Source organism: Capsicum annuum, chromosome 3, assembly GCF_002878395.1.
Source record: "Capsicum annuum cultivar UCD-10X-F1 chromosome 3, UCD10Xv1.1, whole genome shotgun sequence".
In the NCBI taxonomy this organism is placed as follows: Eukaryota; Viridiplantae; Streptophyta; class Magnoliopsida; order Solanales; family Solanaceae; genus Capsicum; species Capsicum annuum.
Genome location: NC_061113.1, coordinates 31371491 through 31383395, shown reverse-complemented (window position 1 = coordinate 31383395; position 11905 = coordinate 31371491).

The following is an 11905-nucleotide window of genomic DNA, read 5'->3' as shown; positions in this document are numbered from 1 at the left end:
CATAGAAAGATCATTTGGGGGTTCAGATATGGGGGAAAGAGAGGGGCTCTGCATCTCTAGCGTAGGAATTGATCGATACTATAAAGTCAGGGATAGATTTCTAGAGAGAAGGATAAGACTTTTTCTGTCTAACCCATTTTCTAGGGTGCAACAATATAGCTAAGCGTTGAAAGGTAGGGAGTCCATACTGTTTGTTTTAACCAATCATATAAAAGTAATTACATCTAAGCCATATTTATTAGCGCAGGACGACCTGTTATTTTCCAGTAAATATTCAATTACACAAAATTCCTTTAATTAAGCATTGTTCAGTATTGATGCGTTATAACTAAATATTACTCCATTTGTACTAAAATAGGTGACATTTTTTATTTTTTTATAGTTAATTTGACTTATTTTCAAAGTTAAATTAGATTAGATTAATTTAATATTTTAAAATTAAAATTTAGATTTTCAAAGACTATATGAAAAGTAATATGAGTTGCAACTTTTTTTTTCAATATAAATAAAAAATAAATCTTAAAATATTTATCAAAATTTATACCGTTTGACTTTAAAAGAAAAAAATCATACCAACTATTTTGAGACGAAGAAAGTAGTAGTTAATGTTTTTTAGAGGCATGTAAAGAAAAACATGACTAGTAAAATAGATCGAAGGGAGCAATAAATTAAAGACTCACATATCCTTTGCCTAAATGACCATTGTGCTTAAATCCTTGGCTTAAGAAATTAAATGAATCACTTTAGGCAAAATACATAAATAGACCCTTGAATTTTTTGACTTTTTTTATATTGGCCCCTCAATTAACTCATGTACCTATTGAACCCCTAAATCTTCATAAATGTGTCAATTAAATACAATTGCTGACATGACATGATATATGCAGTGAGAAGCCATAATTAATCCAAAAAAAGACAACCAATCAAAAAATGACACAGAGAAGGAATTTAAAAAAAAAATGAGATTAAGGCTTTATCCCTGTCATTGCCTCCACCGTTTTCCTCTTCCATAAGTATAGCATTTATACCTTCAAGTTGCATCTGAAATCAATGGTAGTTTTTGTATTACAATAAAATTCAATCAAATTTCATATTCAAAATTAGCTCAAAGTTGAATCTTTCAAGTTTTTCAACTATGACTTCTTCAATATAAATTTAAATTCGAATTTCATAAATAAAAATAAACTTCACCAAAAAAACATTTAACACCATCCACTACAATATGAAAATAATTTACCTTCTTTCATTTTTAGATTTTTCTCTAATGATTATTGGGTGTTGTTTTTTGTGAAAAAATGAAGGAGTGAATGTGAGGTCCTCTTTTTATTCTCACTAAAAATTATATTTTGAGAAGTTAGAAAAATTAAAAGAGGTAAAAAAAATAGAATGAATATAAGACAAAAATGGATGATAATGAAATAAGAGGGGGAAAGAAGAAATTGTGTATATGTTAATACTTTAATGGTGGAAAGAGATAAAGTTTAAAGGAAGAAGCAGAGACAAAAAATAATTTACTTTTCTTTTTTCCTTAACTCTTTTTTTATCTTTTCTTCTTTGATGACTTAAAATTTTATGATTGCTTACAGTTTCCACGTCACAATTGGCAAACATTTGCAAAGAAGAAAACAGTGGGGCTCAAACACCACCAACCAAATTTGAGGGACGCAGCCATTGTCAAAGTCAAGACCTTCGATGCGGCCATAGGTAAGTTCCTATACCCTAGTCCTCCGGTGACGGTGCTAGGACAGGATTCTTTAAAGGGCACCATACCTACTGGACTGGCCCAAGGGGAACCTTCTAGATCTACTAGCGCAGGTAAGAGGCCCAACAAAAATCAGGCCCACCAATTATAGCCACCAAGGGCCAAAAAATCCCTCCTCATGCTCAGGGGCCCAATTACCCCCTTACAAATGGGCCTAATCTTAGGGCCCACTGTTTATATGAAAAACCCGACCCACTAACCCTTAAACCCCTTATATTAAATTAAATACCCCCTCCTCTCTTAAGGGGATTAAAAGGAATGAAGCCCCTCAAAGTGGGACTCCCCAGCCACTTGGACTTAGGCAATGATGAGCCTAAAGTCCTGACGGCGGGAAACCTTCCCACTTCCTGCAGTGACATGATAGAGCTTGTCCAAAACATGGACAGTGCATTAAATGCTGGTGGTGTTTCCTATGAGAAAACCCCTCAGTTCTCCTCCATTTCTCATCTTCACTCTTTATATTCTGAGGAAAGCATGACTAAATTAAATCAAGAAAATAGCCATGAACAAATCGAACACCAACCAAATAAACATCTCAACTACTCCCCTCTCCCCAAATCACCAGCCAACTTTATGGCTGGAAATCTATCTCTCCAACCAAATAGTACCCCTTCATCTGGAGTGGGAGGGGAGACATATCACAATCCTCATTCAGGACCCTCAATATCTAGCACAGCTGACAATGGCGAGCCTAAACTAGGGTCTACTAATATATATAGAACCAATGTTTGGATGACCACTCTATTCCAAGTGATCAACTCACCCTTCCAGGAAGAGTTGACCACGGAACCCTGAGCCAGCATCATGAATCATCTGAGCCTGAGCCTCCCCTTTTTCCCTTCCCAGGACCCAACAATGATACTCTTAGGACCAACCTTTGATCCACCCTCTAGGGATCCTATTCTATCCCTAACCCAGTCAGCTTCCCCCTCCTCAGCCATACCCCCCACCTCATGCTGGAGAGGGTAGAGAGACTAAATGCCCTGGAAGCTCTCAGAGCCAGCAACAGGGATATGTAGGAATTCCTATCCTAACTCAGAGTCCTAAGATCAGATATTCTCAATATGGTAGAACCTCTAAATCTAGAGTTCACAGAGCCAGTCCAGGAGATAGCGATCATTCTGATACCACTAGGGTTGGAAGAGCTAGGTCTAAGAATAAGCATAGGAAACCTTATGAGATAAGAGATTCTCAAGGTCATTCTGACCCCATTCTATAGAAAAAGAAAGTCCTTCTCATTAGCACTCACCTCCAACCCCAAGGAAAAGGACAAGGTGAGAGTTCCAGAGCCACCCCATGCACTCCACTAAAAAAATGAAGAACTGCATAGTGTGGAATGCTAGGGGGCTAAGAATGCTAAGTTTAGAAAGTACTACAAAGCCACGGTGAATATCCACCAGCTATACATCCTTGCATTGCTAGAAAATAAGATAACCGACCACTAAGACCTCTGTTAAGAGCTGGGTTATCAGCACTACATACATTCTAAGGTTAATGAAAACTCTGAAGGCCTTGTCATTATGTGGAAGGAGAACTCCATATCTATCGCTTCTGTGTCCATCTTCCCCCAAGTTATTAATGCCAAAGTCTAGGTTAGCTCTCCTCCTTCCTCTTGGTACATCAACATTATTTATGCTAGCACTGCTTTCAATACTAGACTTACCCTCTGGGACCAGCTCTCCTCCTTTTCTGACACCTACATTACCCTAAGGGTAAGAGCTGGCTAGTTGGAGGTGATTTTAATGAGATACTTAGAGCCTCTAAAAAATTTGGAGGCTCTAGGATTAACCTCAATAGAACTAACCTTTTTATGAACTGTCTAAATCAATGTCATCTTATGGATTTAGGCTTAAGGATAGTAAATATACCTGGTCCAACATGAGATATAGGAATAGACAGGGTCTTATCCTAAAAAGACTTTACAGGTATCTAGCCAATGACTTGTGGATCCACCTATACCTAGAGGTTTCAGTCACTCCCTTCCTAGAACTCATTCTGATTACTCTCCCCCCCCCCCCTCCTCAGCTTAGGCATCCCCCTGTCAATCAATAAAAGCCCTTCAGAGTGGAATATATGTGGCTTACTCACAAGAACTTTTCTAACCTGATCAGGGAAGTCTTTCTCAACTATACCTGTATCATCTCTACTACCTTAGATTTTGAGGGCAAGGCCATAAACTGGAATAAGCACATTTTTGGGAATATCTTTTCTAGGAAAAAGCACTTGCTTGCAAGGTTAGCTGGAATCCAAAGATCTCCCAAATATCCCACCAGCATTTTCCTCCATGAACTTGAACTCCATCTTTTGAAAGAATTCAACCACATTCTCAACCTTGAGAATGAATTCTAGAAGCTTAAGTCCAGGATCTCTTGGCTGCTAGAAGGTGACTCCAACACTAGATTTTTTCACACTTCCACCCTTAATAGAAGAAAAAGAAATAGGATCAGTTCTATCATGGATAATAGTGGCAATTGACACTACCTTCAGGAGGATATTTCCATTACTATCTCCAATTTATATACCAATCTCTACACCTCTGAACACACTATTGGGTATCTCAACACCCAAGCCAACCCTTCTAGTTGGGATCCATCAGCTCTTCTAACCATGACCTTTTACAAGCCTTCATCTCCCCTGAAGAGGTCAGAAGATTTGTTTTCTCTTTTAAACCCAAAAAGCCCCTAGGGCGAATGACTTGCATCCCTTTGTATACCAAAAATTTTGGGATACATTAGGCCCCCCAATGGTATAATTCTATCAAGATACCTTCACTTCTGGCAGTATTAGCCCCAGAGTTAACTCTACTTACCTTTGCATTATCCCTAAGTGCAGCAATGTCACCACCCTTAAGAACTTCAGACCCATTGGGCTATGCAATACCCAATATAAAATCATCACTAAAATCATAGCCTCCAGGATCAAACCCCCCCTTGCAATCATCATTGGCCCTTCTCAAGCCAGTTTCCTAGCAAAGAGAAGAGTTTCTGATAATGCAATCACTGTTTAAGAGTATGTCAACCACCTCTCCAAAATAAAGGGCAAGAGGGATAACATACTTCTTAAAATCGACCTGGAAAAAGCCTTTGACAGGCTTGAATAGTCTTTCATCAGACAAGCCCTATTTTTTTTCAACTTTCCCCAAAATCTCATTAAGTGAATTTTGTCTTACATTTCTATCTCTTTTATCTCTATCCTGGTCAATGGGGAAAAACCACTTCTTTTAACCCTACCAGGGGTATTAGACAAGGTGATCATATGTCCCCCTACCTCTTTATCCTCTGTATAAAGCTCTTATCCAGGAGGATCACCTTTGAGGTGGATACCATCTAATGGACCCATATATTTATTTCTAGGAGAGGATACCATATATCTCATCTCTTTTTTGCTGATGACCCCACTCTCTTTGCTAGAGTAGATGCAAAGAATTACCATACCATCAATAGAATTTTCCTAAGTTTCAGTTCCCACTCTGGGCAAAAAGTCAACCTTGCCAAATCTAGAGTCGTCTTCTCTAAGAACTGTGGTTTAATAGATTAGGAAAACCTCTCTCCTCTCTACCATCCTAGGAATTCAACCCTCTAACCACTTTGGTAAATATCTGGGCTTCTTTATCTTCCATAAAAAAATTGTCATGGGAGACTTCCATTTTATCATTGATAATCTGAAAGGAAAGCTGGCTGGCTGGAAAACTAAATTCCTTAACATGGATGGTAGGGTTACTCTTGCCAAATCCTCTTTAGCAAGTATCCCTAACCACATCATGCAATAAATCAAGCTTCTCAGTACTATTCATAAGCTTATTGACAAAATTCAAAGAAACTTTATCTGGGCACCACTAATGTTAGAAAAAAACTCCACCTCCTGAATTGGGACACCATTACCTACCTCAAAAGAAAAGAGGGTTTGGGTATGCAAAGGGTTGCTATCAAGAATGAGGCCCTTCTCTGCAGCTTGGGTTGGAGAATGTTCTCAAACCCAAATTCACTTTGGGCTAGCAACCTCATTGATAAACATGGGACTAGTACTAACACCTACAATAAAGGTCCCACGACCTGGTGCAATATAACCAACTGCTGGAACCTCTATAAGGAGGCCCTTTTTTGGGCCATAAAGAATGGCTCTAAAGTCAACGCTTGGAATGATAAATGGATCCCTCAGATGCCTCCTCTATCCTCTATTATCCAGGGTCCTAACACTAACCCCTCCAACCAAGTTTTGGTCAAGTATGTCTGGAGGAATGGAAGATGGGATTTCAATGCCCTCCCCTTTGACATCCCCCACAGCATCATCAACACCATGCAAAATATTTTTATGAAGAGCACTCATCTAAGACATGATACCCTTCTTTGGAGACTTAAAGGGGGTGGCCAATTCTCCTATAAAAATGCTTATCACTACATCACTAATAGGAAGAAAGAGTCTCAAAGACCCCACACTTTCTACACATGGATTTGGCACCTTAATGTCACCAATAAAGTCAAGACCTTTATGTCTCTCATGAAGCACAATAGCCTCTCCACTAAGACCACTCTGCAAAAAAAAGGCATCAATGTTGATACTCAGTGTCACCATTACAACTGCAACCATGAAGATCAACATCACATCTTCTTTGGATGCAACCTTGCTAAGACCTTCTGGGGCTACCTTCTTCAAAAGTACAGAGGTAGCATCACTCTTCACCTCTTTATATTTAACCCCAACAACTGGCCTAACACTTGGAATCAAGTGTATAAGCACAACTTTGATAATACTACTCCTTGGGATATGTAACACCTTGAATCTGGTACCCAGAATGTTACACGGTGCTCATGACCCCGAAGGAACACAAGCTAACCCATGACTAATATCTGTAATCGAGCACTGAATAATATACTGTAAATATGTAGAATATAAATTGTAAGGACATAAGGTTCAAAACTAAACTAATACTGAATATAAAATAATATTTGTAATAGGGTATAACAATACCCAAAACTGAAATAAACTTTCTGAAACATGTTGTAGTCTGAAAGCGTCTAAACTATCTGAAATCTGTGAAGATGGGATATGTCCCTAACTAACTTTGAACTACTGAAATAATAAAGTAATAAAATAATCATTCTATCCTCGAATGATGAGGACTCACTACTAATCTGGCTGCTGAACATCTGATCTACTAAGGATACTCGGGAGCTCGTGCTTCTAAACCTATGGTATAAAATACCATAGAGCAAATGCGTCAGTACGACTGAATGTACTGGTATATAAATGAGGTAAGTTGAATACGAAGGTTCATATATATGAACAATAATAACTGACTGTATAATCATGAATGCGAGAATACATGCATGAATACATAACTGTAATTGAGGTCGTGGTAGGATTGAATACTAAGTTCTGACTACTGAGTCTACTGACAACATGGATTTACTGATATCTGAGTTTACTAGTAACTGATAATTGAAAGACTGTTTCTGACAGTCCTAATTATAAATAACTGATCTAAGTGTTATATAGAGCTGGATAACTGTATCTGACAGTCCTAAAATCTGTATAACTATCTGAGTTATTTGCTAAAGTGAGTGACTATATCTGACAGTTCTGAATTCTGATGAAACTAGCTGAGTTCCGTACTGAGCTAAGTGACTGTGTTTGACAGTCCTGATTTATATAGAACTAGATTGAGTTTTGTAATAGGATATAACAATACCCAAAACTGAAATAAACTGTCTGAAATATGTTGTAGTCTGAAAGCCTCTAAACTATCTGAAATCTGTGGAGTTGATGGGACATGTCCCTAACTAACTTTGAACTACTGAAATATTAAAGTAATAAAATAATCATGCTATCCTCGAATAATGAGGACTCACTACTAATCTGGCTGCTGAACATTTGATCCACTAAGGATGCTCGGGAGCTCGTGCTTCTAAACCTATGGTATAAAACACCATAGCGCAAATGCGTCAGTACGACTGAATGTACTGGTATGTAAGTGAGGTAAGTTGAATACAAAGGTTCATAGGCATGAACAATAATAACTGACTGTATAATCATGAATGCGAGAATACATGCATGAATACATAACTGTAACTGAGGTCGTAGTAGGACTGAATACTGAGTTCTGACTACTGAGTCTATTGACAACATGGATTTATTGATATCTGAGTTTACTAGTAACTGATAACTGAAAGACTATTTCTGACAGTCCTAATTATAAATAACTGATCTAAGTGTTATACAGAGCTGGATGACTGTATCTGACAGTCCTGAAATATGTATAACTATCTGAGTTCTTTGCTAAAGTGGGTGACTGTATCTGACAGTTTTGAATTCTGATGGAACTAGCTGAGTTTCGTACTGAGCTGAGTGACTATATCTGACAGTTTTGAATTCTGATAGAACTAGACTGAGTTTTATTCTAAAGATTGAATCTAAAACTGAGACTGTAGAAGGTAATTATCTAACCGACATGCCTCGAATCTGAACTGATAAGGTCCAACCTGTAACCGCAGCTAGAAGGGTGTCAGTACCATGCCACGGGTAAAGACAAGCTGTGAGTAAAACCTCTCTGACAGGGAGCTCTTCCGTCAACCCCCCTATAAGAAAAACTCAAATGAGATGTATAGTCCCTAGACTTGTAGGGGTACATCTCAACCTACGCTGGCTACGTAGTTCTGGAACGCAGGGATTGCTACTAGGGATCACACCCTCTACTAGCTGACAGTGTGTGTCCTCATCCCTGGGTTCACTCGATGCTGAATCTTACTCCCAACTGAATAGACACAGAACTGATTTCCTAGTTCATACTAGGCTGGACTGATATGTTGCTGATTTTACTGATTAACTAGATTGAACTGAGTTTACTGGATTTTCGTTGACTGATGGAATACTACTGAATTCTGTTAACTGACAGAATGTTACTGAGTTCTGCTAGCTGATTGAGTTTACTAAAGTCTGAACTGAATACTACTGAGACATAATGACTGACTGAGATCACTGAGATTACTGAATAGGACTGGACTGATACTGAGTTTACTGAGTTTTTCTGAGTCACATGACTGACTGAATTCTACTGATCATGGCTTGACTGAGAGTATCCTGAAAACATGACACTGGCTCTAGGCACACAGGTAAATTGTCAGGTACAAGTACCCCCAGGACTTGATAGTATAATAAGGAAATCACGACACAAGCTTAAAAACTCAATAATGGCTACATGTTCATCATTCGTTCATTAAGGCATTTCAACAAACACTTGGGGTGTATCACTTGTACATGAATGGGGAATACATAATTTCATACTATATCATGAAATTAATCCATTCTCATGGACAATTTATCAAACACTTGCACCTAAACTAATCATGGCATGGTTTCTTCTCTTATTAGTTCACATAAGCAATTCAACAAGCACATAATGAATATAGTATATGTAGACTACATTGCACAACAAGTAAACATCATGATTCAATTCTAGTTTCACAATTCAATAGTTTAATTATGGGTTCACATGAATCTACGCATATAATAACTAATTTCACATAAAATTTATCACCAAACATAGATTAGAATTCAATTGGTCACTATCAACATGAACAAAAGCAAACCTAACATGGGATTCATAAAAATCCATATACTTGAACTTTGAAAAGAGATTCTTGAGCTTCATGGGTGAAAGGGGCCCATGAATCAACACTTGACATACCTGGAAATCTAAATTCTTGAAGTTCTTAGAAAGATTCTTGGAATTGGCCTTGATTTCTTGAGCTAGGGTTTTTGCCTCTTGAGGGAGAATGATTTTGTTCTTAAGAGAAAGTGAGGAAAAGTGATATAATAGAGTTTTTAGGGCATAATTTTGTGGTTAAAGGCTGATCTGGGTCATAGAAAAAGACCCAATTGCCCTTAAAAAGTTTTTATTTTTCGTCACTGAAAACCCGATTTGGGCACCTGGAGTGACGCAGTGCTATCGCGTCGTGCCACTAGAAATTTCCAACTTGGAACTGGGCTGACGGCGCGACGTGGTGAAATCGCATTGCAATACTGTATGGGACCTGGAATCTTATCGCGACGCGGTGGTATCGCGCTGAGACACTAGAAATTGACAACTCTGGATTTGAGCCTTGGCGCGACGCGCCATAATTGTTGAGGCCCATTAGATTTTGACAATTGTCATTTTGGCATACTTCGCGACGCATTGATGGCTCAGGATTTGGGCGAATTAGATATCGATGAAAAGCTTATTCAATTTTCCACACAACAAAAAGTCAAAATCTTAAAAATTTTCACATGTATGAAAGTGGATTCATCTTTTAAAGAAAGTCTTTAATATTTTTGGGACGATTTTAAGCTAGGTAGAAGTACGGGATATTACAGGATACCCTCCTCCCTTTGTGCCTTTGGCACCTCTGGAAGGTGAGAAATGATAACACCTTCCAAAATTCCAATTCTAGACCTTGCTTCAGTATACCTCATGTTGAAGCTGTGGAATATCACCATCTGGGGACTGCCACAGTGTCAAATCCCAGAACTACCATTTTTCTCAAATGGACTCCTCCCTCCATCAACTCCTTTAAACTTAACACTGATGGGTCTTGCATTGGAAACCCTGCGAGGGAGGATTAGGGGAGTCATCAGAAATAGCAGAGGAGATTGGGTTGTGGGGTTTAGCAAGAGCTTTACCTATGCCACAAATAACCTCATGGAACTAATGGCCCTTAAAGAAGTACTAAACCTTGCATTACAACAGAATTTTAAACCCCTAGAAGTTTGCGTTGATTCAATGGAAATCTTAAGAATGCTTCAACATGGTAACTTACTGTATGATCCAGTTTTTAATGAAGGCAGGTGCTTACTAGGGAGATTGGGGAGTCCTCCAGTCTACCATACTTACAGGGAGCAGAATAGGATAGTTGATATGCTGGCAAAGCAAGGATTCGAAGGCAACCTTTTTGATGGACTCCATGTGTTTGCAACACCTCTGGCTAGTGTAGGAGTTGTTTTTTTAGGAAGATTTTGAAGGGAAATCACTTTCCCGATCTGTAATCAATACTGAAACACCAATCCTTTTTCTTATATTTTTGTGCCTGATTAGGCCATGCTTTGTAAAAACTATCTTTACTTATGAATGCATCTATTTCACCAAAAAAAAAAAGAAGGTTCAATAGGTACATGATTAATTGAAGTGTCAATATGGAAAAAGTTAAAAAGTTCAAGGGTCTGTCGTCTATGTATTTTGCCAATCACTTTATTATATTAATTGATTTCATTAAATACCTAATTTTTGTACTGGATAATGCATTTGGGGTAAAGAAAAAGGCAACACAACATTATAATGAGTAACTTTTTACCATTGGTTTTATAATAAACAAATTATCAGTTATTGGTCAGATCCCAAAATAAATCATGAAATTAGGTCATTAGATGTAGTTTAGTACTCTCCTTTTGGAAGCATTTTGATGGGTTAATAGCATTTTCAGTCCCTCATGTGTTATGAAATTTTAAATCTAGTTCTTATGATATCTTATTGAGTATATTAAAGTTTTATTGGTTTAATTGTGCACTTTTGGTCCTTTTATTGATTAGAATTTACACCTGGCGAACTGATTTTGTAGGTCACTCACAATTTTCTTTTTTATGAGATATCTTCATTTTTATACAAGAAAAAATCTGAAAAGATCACCTTCTTCTTCATTTTATAAGTGGCCAAAAAAAAATTTTGTATGGTATTCGTACTGTTACTCCATATTTGGTGATAATATTATTTCATAAATAGTTAAATATAATATATTATTTACATTTAAAAAATTACATTTTAATCCATCCAAAATTAAATATATTGAGTCATATATAACAAGGATCAAAACCAAAATGTATCAATAACTTAGTGACAAAAAATGCAATTATCCCATTTTAATTGTATCATTTTCTCTTCTTTTTTTCACATAGAACTTCAAATAACTAATAGAATGGCTATGAAATCACAATTTAAAGCACGATATAGAAATTAGAATTAAAGTCATTTCTTTTTTGTAATTATCACTTTGCAATTGAATCATTAGTTACTTCTTATTAATTAAGTACGTGAGAAAAGGAGAAAAAGAACGTGGTATATGATGGTGAATGAATAAATCATGGATATTGTCTCCAACATAACAGCATATAAAC